Source organism: Neovison vison, chromosome 5, assembly GCF_020171115.1.
Source record: "Neovison vison isolate M4711 chromosome 5, ASM_NN_V1, whole genome shotgun sequence".
NCBI classification, from domain to species: Eukaryota; Metazoa; Chordata; class Mammalia; order Carnivora; family Mustelidae; genus Neogale; species Neogale vison.
In genome coordinates this window covers 3858292-3873589 of record NC_058095.1, presented here as the reverse complement: position 1 = coordinate 3873589, position 15298 = coordinate 3858292, and the positions used below count along the sequence as shown (strand labels likewise).

Genomic DNA, 15298 nt, shown 5'->3' with positions numbered 1-15298 from the left:
CTGCAGAGCCCGGCTGCACCTTCGCGTCCTAAGGCGCTCCGCGGTGTCGAGTGATGCTGTATAAAATGAGTGGAATTGTCTCTTTGCCTCTGTCAGATTAAACCTCCATTTGAGTTGCCTGCTCGTCTGTGTCTAGGCATGAACCGCAGATTCTGAGCTCAAAATGGTGCTCTGTGGATGTTCAACTTGAGCGCCTCGAAGGAGTTGCAAGTTGTGGGCATCTGGCTGGTTTAATCCATTGTGTGCCGAGGGTCGGGTTTTCTCCCGTATCGGGTATTCTCGTCGCTGCGCTGCTGTCGGTCGAGGTGGTCAGATGACGATGATCACTGTGTAGCGATTGCTAGGGGCCTGGGCTGGACCTGACCCGTGCAAGGCTTATTTTATGCAACTTACGTCCTGCGTTTAGAATTGAGTAACTGTGAGGATGAGTGGAGACGCTGGAGATGTGTCTTGAGGGATTTCAGCGGACAGTGGTGGCCACTTTGAAGTGTGGCCGGGTGTTGACAGTTGCATGCTTCGGTTCCAGACTTCCTTCTGTGCTACCAGAAAACGTAGAAGATAAAACTTAGCCTCTGGCCAGATGAACTTGGTTGGCTGAGGGCACCTTGAAGAAATTTACATTATTCCCCCACCACAGAGATGGTGAAGGTCTTTGAACACCTTTCATGTGGCACTCCTAGGATGCTTTGTTGGGGGAAATGATGGTAAATGAGGTTTTAAGAAATGACTAGCCCAGTTTCATTATCCAAGTTAATTTTGTCAGTGTTTATGGGAGATAGTAATGGTCTGAGTAGTTGCCACTTTACATCCCTATCCTGAAAGTTTGCTCTTTCTACAGAAAGTTTTTAATATTTATATTCTCATAAAAATAGAGGGTCTCAGACTCTGTTTTTCTTTCACACCTTGGGTCACAAGATATTGATACACCAGGAAATAGTAACCGTAAAAGTATTGGTTAAGTTGGGGCGCCTGGGTGGCTCAGTGGGTTAAGCTGCTGCCTTCGGCTCAGGTCATGATCTCAGGGTCCTGGGATCGAGTCCCGCATCGGGCTCTCTGCTTGGCAGGGAGCCTGCTTCCTCCTCTCTCTCTCTGCCTGCCTCTCTGCCTACTTGTGATCTCTCTCTGTCAAATAAATAAATAAAATCTTTAAAAAAAAAAAAAAAGTATTGGTTAAGTTAAATTTGACTTACGGTGACAGAGTGATTTCTTCAAGCTAGCACTTCCTTAAGCAAGAGAATGGATCTGGGGATCCCAGATGTTTTATATACATTAAACTCACACACACACACAGACTTGATTTTATTATGAGGATCTAGTTTTATTTTTATTTTTTAAAAGATTTTATTTGTTTGGCAGACAGAGATCACAAGTAGGCAGAGAAAGAGAGCAGGGAAGCAGCCTCCCCGCTGAGCAGAGAGCCGGATGCAGGGCTCGACCCCAGATCATGACCTGAGCCGAAGGCAGAGGCTTTAACCCACTGAGCTTCCCAGGGGCCCCAGAGGATCTAGTTTTAAAAGACTAATTCTAAGCCTTCCATCTTTCTTGTCCAAAGCAAAGATCTTACCGACAGGTACCTCTGTTTTTCACTCTTAAGCTATTAAATTAGATAAGGTTGACACCGAGGCTGTCATAAGACTTAATCTCACTATTTCATTTTGGATTCTGGCATTTAAATATTTTAGTAGTAACCTGGGGGTACATGTAAATGTTGACTCTGGTTTTCCTTCTTACAGTGTTTATTGTTGTTCTTTTTTAAGTGGCGCATGTTTTAACACTTTGACAAAGATTATTTTGTAGCAGGCTTATATTTATACTTAGTTGGCTCAGGAATTTTGGAACACATAGTTGCATTAGAGGGCTGATTATGAGGGAAAGTGGGGTGCACTGTTTCATTGGACCTGCAGGGGTTAAAACAGAAGTAAGTAAGGGCGGGGGATATACTCTAAAATTACGGTATTTCTCACCACCACCACCTTTTTGTTAAACAGCTAGCTTTACTGAGATAAATTTGTGCTTCTCCAAATGCTGTCATCTGGCTCACTTCCAAAACCAAGCTGGGGAGGAGGAGGTCAGGACTGGAGTGGGGCAGCCTTTTTCCTCAGTGAAGAGAGCTTTCAGTTGGAAAGAAATGGAAGATAGAATTCCTACAGTACTGGCTGCAGACGGAGTGTCTGCATGACTGCCCCAACTCCAAATGAGGGCGAGAAGTGCCTGAGTATAAACTTACTCTTGCGCCACTCAAAGTGATGCTAATCTTAAATTTTAAAAAAAGCAGGGGGGGGGTACTAGTGAAATTAGTTTATTTATCCTTTATTTGAGTATATAGAATATCTTAGGCATCATATAACTTTTCTAACAACTTGACATTTTCAGGCTTAGGAGCCATTTTAAAGACTATGGGTCTTTTGGGCCTTCCCCAGTAAGAGTTAGACCCATGAGATTACATGCAAATGTCGTAGAAGACTCTTAACGCTCAGTCAGGGCTTAGTGTGCAAAGGTTGCTATCTGAGATTTTATAAGGAAGAAAATAGATTGTCTACTCTGAGGCTGTTTCCCATATCAGAACAACATATGAGATTGTTAAGATTTGGGGATGCATCAAACAGAGATTAGCTAGAGCCACTGAAGTCCTGGGGGCGCGGGTGGGGAAGCATGAGAAACAGGTGAGGAGGGACAGATTTATAGAAGGTCTTAGAACCAGGAGCCTTTAGCAGAGAGCACCTGGAAGGTCTAAGCAAGAGGGGAAGAGCCAGGCGGGGGGTGGGGTGTGTGTGTGCGTGCGTGTGTGTGCGTGTGTGTGTGTGTGTGTGTGTGTGTGTTTTGTTTTTGGTCTCTTTGACGTTGTTAATGGCTTCTTACTGGTGATTTTTGAGACAAACGGCTTTTTACTTTTCACACCCAGCTTTATTTTAGAGGGTCTTATGATGTTTTCGATGAGCTGTAAGGCAGTCTTTTGAAGGAGTATTAGTATTGCAGTCTTTTTGTATGATGAGTAGATTTTATTTGCTTAATTAAGACAGCATCTTAATTTTGCTTGGAGATGCCACCGATTTAAATAGGGAGAACAGAATATCAAATGAGAACTGGCTTTTTTTTTTTTTTTTTTTTCCAGGTAGATTTTTACAGATTTTCTTGCTTTAGGCCAGTTAATCACGAATATCTAAATTTTTACAAGTTAGCTTTTAAATAATTGTGCAGTCATGAGGAGAGCATTCTTTTTTTTTTTTTTAAAGATTTTATTTATTTATTTGACAGGCAGAGATCACAAGTAAACAGAGAGGCAGGCAGAGAGAGAGAGGAGGAAGCAGGCTCCCCGCTGAGCAGAGAGCCTGATGTGGGGCTCGATCCCAGAACCCTGGGATCATGACCTGAGCCGAAGGCAGAGGCTTTAACCCACTGAGCCACCCAGGCGCCCCATGAGGAGAGCATTCTTGACTTTGCCAAATAATCCAGTAAGCTTTCTTTAAAAATAGATTTTAACGCAGTAAAGATGTTCTCAATTACAAACATTCAGCTTGTATACAACTTTTCAAGAATATAATTACTTACAAATATAAAGATTACTTGTCAGAAATAGCTGTAATCTTGTGTAGAGATTGTATGCGTGATGTTGAAACCAAGCAATGTGTCATCCTTGCCCAGTGAACTTGTTTGAATAGCTTGCTTAAAATAATCCTGTAAGTTTCCTATTGTGTAGAGCGTGCGTTTGAACTGTAAGTTATTTAATGAAAAGTAAAATACGTATTCTTTAATTCTCCAACTGGGATGTGAGGAGGTTTTGTATATTAAAAACATGGTGAAAATTCATACCCTTTGTGCCATTTTTAGAGTTTTACTAAAAATGAATTCTTTTCTTGGCCACAGATGCTTTCAGAGAATGAAGAAGCTGTTGCAGGGCCGGAGAGCTGTTCGTTAGGAGCGCATTCTTCCCCCAGAGCCTCCCCCGTAGCCCTCCAGAGGCTGCAGAGCTGGGTGCGGAGCTAGACAATCTGGGCACCCAGCCATAAAACATCAGTGCTGAAGCACAGATAGTTGTTCGCACCCTCCTGAGCCCTCCTGGCTGCAACCACCGCAGAAAGAATGGCCTTGGGAAAGCAGTGTTCACTGCTGTCTTGAACTCTTAATATTCCATGTATCTCTTTGGTTTTGTTTTGTTTTGGGTTTTTTGTTTTGTTTTTGAAGATTTTATTTATTTGACAGGTCACGAGTAGGCAGAGAGGCAGGCAGAGAGAGAGAGGGAAGCAGGCTCCCCTCCTAGCAGAGAGCCTGATGCAGAGCTCGATCCCAGGACCCGGAGATCATGACCGGAGCTGAAGGCAGAGGCCCAACCCACTGGGCCACACAGGCACCCCGTCATGTGGCTCTTTGAGTTCGAGATATGCAGTGGGACTCTGGTTTTCTGAGATACAGTAATGAGTAATGACAGGCAAGAATACAGGTTCTAAGACACATCTCTTCCAGGTCAACGTATTTAAATATTTGCTCTAGGAAGTGGGAGTAGTGACTTCTGTTCTGTGGTCTCTCTTTCCTTCTTTGCCTGTTTGTCACAGCACTCCTCTCTCATTAGAGAGCGGCCTGCCTGGACAGCCGCGGGATCACTGGACCACTGGGTCACAGCACCCAGGGCCCAAACAGTCATCTGGAATCTGTCTTCCAGAGAGCCGGCAGGAGGGATTGGTCCATTTGTGGCTTGGTTCCCGCTTTACTTCCTCATCAAAAAATTCTTTGTGCAAAAGTATGAGAATGAAAGAGTGTGCAAATAGATCAGTTTGTCCTCATTATAAGGTGACAGCATTTTTTGTGACCAGCATCTGTTTGTATATAAATCCACAAGATCCCCCCATGATCCTCTAGAATGCAAACAACTGAACGGCTCTTTTTTCTTTTTCTTCTTTTTTTCCTCCAAAGACTATTTATTTATTTATTTATTTGACAGGCAGAGATCACAAGCAGGGGGAGAGGCAGTGGGGGGGGAGCAGACTCCCTGCTGAGCAGAGAGCCGGGTGTGGGGCTCAATCCCAGGACCCTGAGATCAGCCACCCAGGCGCCCCAGCTCTTTTCTTAATTTAAAGACCCTTTCTGTTTTCTTTCTTTGGAACATTTTAGAAATTAATACTGTATCGTGTCTTCATAATGCCCTTCCTGTGAATGCCCTTCCAGTACCACAGTATCAAGTCAAGTCATTCTCATCAGGGGACCACCCCTGTCTGTGGCTGAGTCCCATACTAAGGTGCAGACTGGGTAGAGCCAAGGTGGTTTAGGGGAAGAGTGCTTTGTCGGATTCATTTACGTGTGCGTCTAGCTCATTAAGACTAGCGTCTCTCACAGCTCAAATCAGCTGCTTGAGTTGAGCCTGGCAAGGGTATTGTTTACTTTTTATTCCCAAAGATAATTTCTTTTTAATTACTCTTTTAATAAGTGGGGGAAATCTAAGTTAAAGTAGCAACAGGGAATTGCAGTTAAGATCTGCAGTTGGGAACTGGCAGCGTTGGGACACTGTGCCACCTTTCCGTCCACGCGTGCGCGGCAGGGTGTTAACAGAGTTGTTCAGAAGTTACCAGGTGCGGCGCAGAGTTACTCCTTTGATTACATTCGGTTTTCTCGCACTGTATATCACGTGGGCAGTGCACAAGGGGAGGGGAAAGGCTGTAGGAAAGGAATTTAATCTTTGTTCTTCAGGAGGCTGATGGTTTAGAGAAGGGTTTTGGGCCGGGGGATGAGGTGGGGAGGAAGGTGGCTCTGTGGAAGGAAGGACATTTGAGTCTCTGGGACAGTTGGGAATTGGGGAGGGGGATATGGGGGCGCTGGTTGGAAAGCATGTTCTCGGGTCACCAGAGCTCCACTTAAAAATAATCTTCAAATAGGTACAGCTAATAATTGAGCACTTACTGTGTGATAGTGTACCGAGGACGTGAGTATTATCTTATTCCATCTTCATAGCACAACACACCTGAAAAATGCTTGCTTTTATTGTTCCCGATGTACAGACTGGGAAAGGGAGAGCAGAGGACAAAGTAATTTCTACTCGATCCTACAGCCGGTAGAAGGGAAAGCCGGAATTTAGACTCCGTGCACTTCAGAGCCCTCACTTGTGGATAAATAGCGTGGATTATTTGAATAGCTTTTTGATTAGTAATTAGTCTTTCTTCTGGTCTATATCCTACCAATCCATCTGCTAATATTAACCGAATGCTTTCTGGGCACTGTGTGAGTGTATCTAATCCATTCCTCGGCAGCAACCTGTGAGGTAGCTCCGTTACTATGTACATTCTCTAGAGGGGAGGCTAAGCCCCACGGAGGCTGAATAATTTACCCCAAATCAGAGACTTAATAATGCGTTTAGGTGCTGTGATGCCGACATCGGCATCTTGCACTGCCGTCCCCTTGCACTATCGTCCCCTTGCACTGCCTTCTGAACCCCAACTCTGGCGCGTCATTAATGCTCTGTGCCACCGAAACTTAATGCCTTCCTGTGTGGTGACCACAGTGAGGACCAACGGCTCGCTGCCCTCCTAGAGTTGTTTGACTAGTGAGAGAGGCAGACTCCAAACAAAAAAAAAAACAAAACAAAAACTGAAATAGCAATTAAATGTTGTGAAACTTCCTTAAGTTAACAAAAACGTATGGTATATAATTATATAGTCATATACGGTATCTGCCCTCTTGAAGACGCGTGTTAACATAATGGATGCTCCCAGAAGTCTAGCAGGAAAAAAATGTTTACCTTTATTAGCCCAATTTCCCCCCAATTTATGTGACTACCACACATTGTTTACACATTATACTGCCTTTTGATTCAGTGGAATCAACTTTGAGAATGCAGAAATTCTCAAATTTGAGTGCCTGATCATTCAGAAGAGGGAGAGGGAGGGCCCACGGGTTGCAGTGGTCAGGCAAGACTTCACTGGAAACAGGACCTGGAAAGTTGATAGAATGTGGCTGGATGGGGGAGCGTTTTGGAAAGTGGCTAAAAATAGCAGCTAGAACTCTTTTTTTTTTTTTTTTTTTTTTAAGTAGACACCACACCCAGCACGGAGGCCAATATGGGGCTTGAACTCAAACCCTGAAACCAAGACCTGAGCTAAAATCAAGAGTCAGACACGTAACGGACTGAACCACCCAGGCACCCTGGGACTCAGTATTTTTATCAAATAAGTGAACACTAGGTCTAGCTGTAAGTAGAAACTTGTGTTGGCCGTGAGGCTAAGGAGCTGTGTGGGTACAGCCTCCATTCTTTGGCTGCCAGTGGTTGTCGATGGGCATGACATGAACCAGGTGGCAGATTAGAAACCTCTTTTGAGCAGGTGGTTGAAGGGGAAATTGGAAGTGTGAAGACCATGGTTTTTGTAGTTGTCTCTGTAAGGTGATGCAGGCTTGGACAAGCTTAGTGGTAGAACCCAACTGGAAAGGTGTTAAAAAGAATCAGCGACAAAACGAAACAGAAGGACTGGTGGGGGCTGTTGGACGCAGTGAGTTCTAAAAGGTAAGACTCGCAGTGCTGGCCGCTCTTTCTGGAAGTTTTAGAGAGGCTTTAGGTAAATAAAAAACCTAATGTTGAAGTAGTTGGTAAAAATCTATGGAGTGCATCCTTTTAGAATGCTGACTGGGGAAAGATGATACATAAGATAGCAGTTGTAGGAGAGTTTGTTGTTTGAGTTCTGGGATAGAGATTTGACTCAGAGCGTAAATCCCAGTATGTAATGAGCCACGTAATAATAGGGTTCTGCTGTTAATTACGGTGAATACTCTCGACGAAATCAAATGTTCTTAGTACCATACCCATAAAAATATCTTAACTCAGACTTTATATAACAGTACTAGGTGTGTTGTAAACTATATGGATATGGGATATTGACAGAAAAGAGAGAAAACAAATCTTCAATATTTCTAGGACATGTAAGATCAGATTGTGGCATAACAGATTATAATATAACAGATAAGATTATAACATAAACAGCAGTGTTAGGCTGTGTTGAAGTTACTAGAGCTTTTTGTGTTTTTTAAATTTTTTTTATTTTTAAAGATTTTATTTATTTATTTGACAGAGATCACAAGTAGGCAGAGAGGCAGGCAGAGAGAGGAAGGGAATCAGGCTCCCTGCTGAGCAGAGAGCCCTATGCGGGGCTCGATCTCAGGACCCTGGAACCATGACCTGAGCCGAAGGCAGAGGCTTTAACCCACTGCACCACCCAGGCGCGCCGTTACTAGAACTTTTTAAAGGTTAGATAAATATAATAGCATCCTTAAACCTAAGTGATCGTAGATTCTTTTCTTTCTTTTTTTTAACAAAGAAAACAAAACCATAAGATGGACCTTTTGTTACTTTTATAGAGGGCGGTGGGGAAGTTTTTTGGGAGGCTGGCTTTAAAGCAGACAAGAATATTATCTACTTACTGTAGTCAAGTGATGAGTAAGAATCTTAGCCACAGTTGCACTTTTTTTTTTTTTTAAAGATTTTATTTATTTGACAGACAGATCACAAGTAGGCAGAGAGGCAGGCAGAGAGAGAAGAAGGGAAGCAGGCCCCCCGCTGAGCAGAGAGCCCGATGCGGGGCTTGATCCCAGGACCCCGAGATCATGACCTGAGCCGAAGGCAGAGGCTTAACCACTGAGCCACACAGGCGCCCCCACAGTTGCACTTTTGTATATATTACGGTTTTGTGTTTAATTGATGAGCATGAGTCATTCACCCTGTTCATTTTAGACTCAGAACTCCAGCAAAGCTCTTGACAGATACCTGTTTTGCAAAGAAACCTTCATTATCATCATCATCATCATCATCATCATCATTTCTCTCTTAGATTTTGAGTTACTTGGTAGCAGGGATAATAACATGTCCAAATCTTTTTTTTATCTACAGTATTTTATGGATATTAAGATCAACATTTTCAGTTTTGTTTTGAGTCATCTGTTTCTTCAGAGATGTAGTTTCCACAAATGAGAGTAGGGGGAGAGAAGAGGCTGAGAAATAAGTACTTTCCTTCTGTTTATAATCTTCTTGGGAATAGTGACCCACTGACCATGTTTTCAGCTGGTCAGCCCAGCATGTGGGGTGTGTCTGCAGGTGTGTGGCCATCTCCACAGTCCTCCACGGCGCCCTTGCTCCATGTTTTCTGGAGGCACCCAGAGCAGTGGGCTGTTGCCTCTCCCTAAGGCCCTTGGGGTCTGCCAGGAAGTGCCACCAACCAAATTATGAAGAAATAACGTGACGTTTCTTAGGACATTTAAATTTTGGTATGGAAAACAAATTACAAAATAATTCCTGATTTGCCTTTTACAGATCTGGTAAAGCTGGTATCTTCAGATACTAGCCCACTGGAAGAATGAATATTTTAACTAATGGAACCATTCTGGCCAACCCAGAATGTTTGGTTAGTATATATTAAACAAATCTTTTTATTTTCTATCAGGGGGACTCTAGAAATCAGATTTAAAAGACTGTTGTCAAAATTCTTTTTCTTGAAATCAGTTTGTGTTGATTCCTAATTACTTTGGCAAAATTATTAGATGTGGTTATTTACTTAGCTTAAATACTTGCCTATTTGTCTTTTTCCTTTTTTTTAAGATTTTATTTATTTATTTATTTGAAAGAGAGTGAGAGAGTGAGAATGATGGGGAGGCAGGAAGGAGAATCAGACTCCCCACTGAGCAGGGAGCCTGATGTGGGGCTGATCCCAGGACCCTGGGATCACGGTGTGAACAAAAGGCTGATGGCTTAATGACTAAGCTACCCAGGTGCCCCTCAAATAAATAAATAAAATCTTTTTAAAAAATGGGTTTTTCTCTTTAAGTTGTGATTTTCTAACTAAGTCTCAAATTAGTGGATATCAGTTTCAGGATTCAGCCTTTAAGATCATTCAGAAGTTTTGTTTTGTTTTGTTTTAAGATTTTATTTATTTATTTGACAGAGATCACGAGTAGGCAGAGAGGCAGGTGGGGGTGCGGGAAGCAGACTCCCCCTGAGCAGAGAGCCCAGTGCGGGGCTCGATCCCAGGGCTCTGGGATCATGACCTGAGCTGAAGGCAGAGGCTTTAACCCACCCGAGCCACCCAGGTGCCCTCAGAAGTTTTTCTTATCTTTTTATTTGTTTTTTTTCCCATAACCTTTCCCCCATTTTTTCATTTGCTTTTTTTTTTTTTTTCCATTTTATTTTACATTTTTTCTCCTGAAATTGCACTTCAGAAACGATAGTAAGGCGTGGTTTGGGGCAGTAGGATGAACAGTCTGCTTTCTTGCATTTCAGTGCACTGTTGTGTTGCTAAGCCTGTTTGCTCTGAAGATATAAATTCACGGCTGGAGGAAGGATTCTAAATTTCACAATAGCTATAGTTTTTTTTTAATACGTATAATTTCATTTTTTATGAATTTATTTATTTTATAGAAGGAGAGTGTGCACTTGCATGCACACAGGTTGGGGAGAGGCAGAGGGAGAGAACCTTCAAGCAGTCTCCCCACTGAGTGGGGAGCCCGACATGGGCCTCGATCCCATGACCATGAGATCTCAACCTGTGCCAAAAGCAAGAGTCAGACATTCAACTGACTGAGCCACCCAGGTGCCCAATAGCTACAGTTTTTTGAGTGCTTATCATGTGCCAAATATAGAAAGTGTAATATAATTTCATTTATTCTCATTAGTAGATAAGAAACCAAGGTATGAGAGAGGTTAGGTCTACCTGATTAACAGTGGCCATGCTCCTGACTGTTGCATTATGCCATTTCATTCAGACAGACAGAGTGATTTTCATTATTTTTAAAGATCTAAAAGTTCTTTGGGGCCCCAAATGTGAAGTGTGACATTCGACTTACTTTAATAAAACAATTTTATTAAGCATCACATAAATAACCTGTGTCTCTTGGGCTCATAGCCTCAAATAGTATCATTTTGGAGCTAAAAGCATATTAAGAGAAAACTAATGTTGATGTGTTTATAAGAATCATTTATATTTGAAAAACCTGATGGTGAATTTCTTTTCTCTCTAATTTCTAACTTTGGCATCTAGAATGCAGTGAGGCAAGGAGTGTGTATGTAAGACAAAGATCTCATGTTTTTTTTTGTTTGTTTGTTTTTGTTTTTTTTGCCACAGCAGCAGGTTTTTCTCGAAGCATTATTTGAAAATTAATGTTACTGGAAATTTTAAGCCTATTTAAAGGGATTCTAGTTTTGATCCAAATTATTCAAAGTGGGAAGACATTTCTGTAAAATTCTGTGTCACCTTGAAACTGGAATGCTTTAGTTAATGGGGTAAGCTGGAGGTAAGCTGCCTTTGATACAGAAGAGCCGCGTACAGATGGACGATAACTGTCTTTCTTCAGTCTAATTCACCCATTTCTTATTCAATCTCAAATCTCAGTTGGAAAGCAGTTTCCCTCACTTGACCCATTTTTCATCAGCATTTTATCTTTCTTCTGCTTCTTCAACAAAAAAAAGTTTAAAGGAATGGAGTGTAACCCTTGCAGACTTACCTGGTAAGAACAGGTAAAGATACTTGCTTTGGAATATGCATATTATCTTTTTGTTTTGTCATGTGGCTGTGTGGTTGGAGGGATAACAATTTTACTGATTTTTTTTTTTAAACTTCTGAATGGTTTACTTACCAGATAGTTGGAAAGGATTATTGGTTTGAGAAAAAGCCTTAAATCAATACAGCTTTATTGCATCTTTAAAACCTCACAGATAAGTCTGAAAAGTCATCTGGCATCTTGCTGTTTCTGTAGCTGGACAATTTAGGTCTTATTCATCAGCCTGCGGAACTGTCTTTTTCAGAAAAGTAGATAACATCCAAAATTTTTCTAATATCCTTTTTTTAAACTGTTGTGGCTTGCTGAATCAAAGCAGCAGAGTTTGATACAAGTTCAGTGTCATTTCCTTCAAGAATTATTTCATCTTTCGGGGCACCTGGCTGGCTCAGTTGGTTAAGTGTCCCAACTCTTGATTTCAGCTCAGATCATGATCTCAGGGTCATGGAGTCGAGCCCTGTGCCAGACTCTGTGCTCAGCGGGGGAGTCTGCTCGAGATTCTCCCTCTTCCTTTGTCCCTCCACACAATGCTCTCTCTCTCTAAAAATAAGCAAATAAATCTTAAAAAAAAATTAACTCATCTTTCTGGGATTGAGATACTGAACACACAACACTTTCTTGAACCCTACAGTTACATTTTTCACCCAAGAAATTTTGGATTTTGAGACGTCTGGGTGGCTCAGTTGGTTAAGCGACTGCCTTCGACAACTCAGGTCCCGAGTCTACATTGGTCCTCCTGTTGGGCGAGAAGCCTGCTTCTCCCTCTGCCTCTGCTTGCCACTCCCTGCTTGTGCTCTCTTTCTCTCTGACAAATAAATAAATAAAACTTAAAAAAAAAAAAGAAAGAAAAATTTTGGATTTCAAGAAGAGAACCATTCTCCTGAAGAACAATGTTGATGGGAAAGTGAGCGTACATGGACCTCATCTGGTAACAGCAACCCAGTCTCTAACACCTTGATCATGTTCTTTCCAGGACTACAGATAGTCGGGCAGTAGCCAGTTCTTTTCTGTTTCCTGCCATTGGTCCACTCGGAGTCTCTTCTTTCCGAGGAGACTGAGTTCTACATCCTTGGAATTGAAGTCCCTCCACAGGGTTCCTCTGGGGCCCTTCACTGTACCAGTGCACGTATCCCTCTAGAGTGATGTTGACATTTTCTGGGCTGTCAGTACTCTGATTGCTGAGAGTGGTCTTTGTTCTCACAGTAGATGTGGCAAAGAGCAACAGTTTTGCTTTTTTTGATTTCACAGTTTTTAGAAGAGATATATGTTAAATGACTGACATTGGTAGAAAGGCATATGGGTAGAAGAAAAAATAGGTGTGTAGGGGTAAGGATCTTGTTTTAGTAACATGGACAGTTTAAAATATTATCATTTTAGTAGACATATATATAGTAACCCTGATATTGATATATATGTGTTGTAAATTGTCTACTTATGTGGAGATCTGGTTTCTTAATGTCATTATCTTTACATCTCCACTAGTCACAGATATGACATGTTATCATGTGATAACATTCATTTCACATCCATGGCTTATAGAGTGCTTAAATTGGCTCTGTCCTTGCTAGATGAAATTAAAAATGCCCAACATACCTAACCTAACAAGAATCTCCTTCATGAGATTATCTCTGACTTCACTCGTGGAAACTTTTTCTCTTTATTGACATTCACACCTTTGGTAATTGAGTCCTTTGACTGTAAATACCACACAAGTGGGCCCCCTGGGTGGCTTAGTTGTTAAGGGTCTTCCCTCGGCTCAGGTCATAATGCCAGGGTCTTTGCATCCAGCCCGCATCAGGCTCCTCCCCCACTCCCTCTGCTTGTGTTCCCTCTCTCACTGTGTCTCTTGGTCAAATAGATAAATAAAATCTTTTTAAATATAACCATACAAGCCCTGAGATTTCTGAATTTTGCATCACCAGTATGGACTGCCCCCAGACTCAGTATTTTCATACCCAGTTGCCTTGCCACATCTCCATTTGTCGTGTGAGAATTACCACCTCGGATGTCTATGACTGAACTCCCGTTCTCAGCCCTACCTCCACTGCATGTGCACGCCTCCATGTCTCCAACAGCACTTTCTTCCTTTAGTTGCTCCAGTCAGAAAATTTGGAATCCCCCTGATTTGTCTCTATGTACACTTCATAAAAAATTAAATGAGATTTCTAAGTAATTGTGGGTCAGAGAAGGGATCACAAGAAAAGTCAGAACATATTTTGAACTGAATTAAAAATAGAAAACACAACACTCTAAAATTCCTCTGGTGCAGCCAAACTGTACTAAGAGGGAAATTTATAGCTTTAAAATGTCTATCTTAGAAAAGGAGAAGGATCTCAAATCAAAAATTAAGCTTTCACCATTTGAATCCACAGAGTGAAAAACAAACTAAAAAAAAAAAAAGGAAATAAAGATCAGAGTGGAAGTCAGTGGAGTAAAACCAGAAAAATAGTAGAGAAGATCAATAAAACCCAAAGCTTGTTAAGTGGAAAGATCAACAAAATTGACAAACCTGTGGCTAGACTGAGAAAAACAGAGAAGACAGCTTAGGTGAAATGACACAGTCCTAGAAATGGACAGAGTCCACCAAACTGATTTTAAAAGAATGAAAAATCTGAATGGGCATATAGTAAGTAAAGACGTTAGTAATTACAAATCGTAATTTTTTAAAATAAGCTCTACACCCAGCATGGGGCTGGAACTCATGATTCTGAAATCAAGAGTCACATGTTCCACCAGCTGAGCCAGCTAGGTGCCCTAGTAATTACAGTTCTTGCCACAAGGAAAAGCCCAGGTCATCCAGGTCATCTTGGCTTCATTGATAAATGCTGGCAGACGTCAAAACCTAATACCAAACCTTCACACACCTTTCCAGAAAAGAAAGAAGGAGGAAATGCCTTTTTTTTTTTTTTTTGAGGATTTTATTTATTTATTTGACAGAGAGAGAGAGACCACGAGAGAGGAAACACAAGCAGGGGAAGTGGGAGAGGGAGGAGCAGACTCCTAGACAAACAGGAAGCCCAGTGCAGGGTTTGATCCCAGGACGCTGGGATCATGCATGACCTGAGCCGGAGGCAGATGCTTAATGACTGAGCCACCTAGGCACCCTGAGGAAATGTTTTCTAACTGATTCTTTGAGGCCAGGATTGCCATTGGCCCCAAAGCCAAAGATACCACAAAAAATTAAAACCACAGCCAGACAGCCAGATCCTTTCTTGAGTCTAAGTGCAGAAATCTTCAGCCAAATATTAGAAAGCCAAGTCTGGCAACGTGTAGAAACGATTATGACCGGGGGCATCTGGGTGGCTCAGTCAGTTTTCCATCTGACTTTTTTTTTTTTCTTTTTTCTTTCTTTCTTTTTTTTTTTTTTAAATACGGAACACTTCACGAATTTGTCATCCTTGTGCAGGAACCGTGCTAATCTCTGTATCGTTCCAGTTTTAGTGTATGTGCTGCCAACACATACACTCCATCTGACTCTTGATCTCAGCCCAGGTCCTGATGTCGGGGTCATGAGTTCAAGCCCCACACTGGGCTTCATGCTGGCATTGAACCTACTTAAAAAAAAAAAAAAAAAAGATTATACTATAAAGCTAAAGCAGTTAGGACAGTTTGGTATTGGCACGTGGATAGACGTATTTGCAAATGGAACATAACCGAGTGTTCAGAAGTAAACCCTTACAGTGAGCGGATTTTCGACGCAGTGCAAGGCATTTCAGTGGGGGAGAAGGTAGTCTTTTCTTTAAGGTTTTAGAGTATCCCTGGACCCGGGCACCTGGGTGGC

At 42.0% G+C, this 15298-nt stretch overlaps 1 pseudogene; it reads right to left on the bottom strand.

The window, feature by feature from the left end:
* Nucleotides 1-14882: 14882 nt before the first annotated feature.
* Nucleotides 14883-14982, bottom strand: LOC122908062 (annotated as a pseudogene).
* Between the last annotated feature and the right edge of the window lie 316 nt (nucleotides 14983-15298).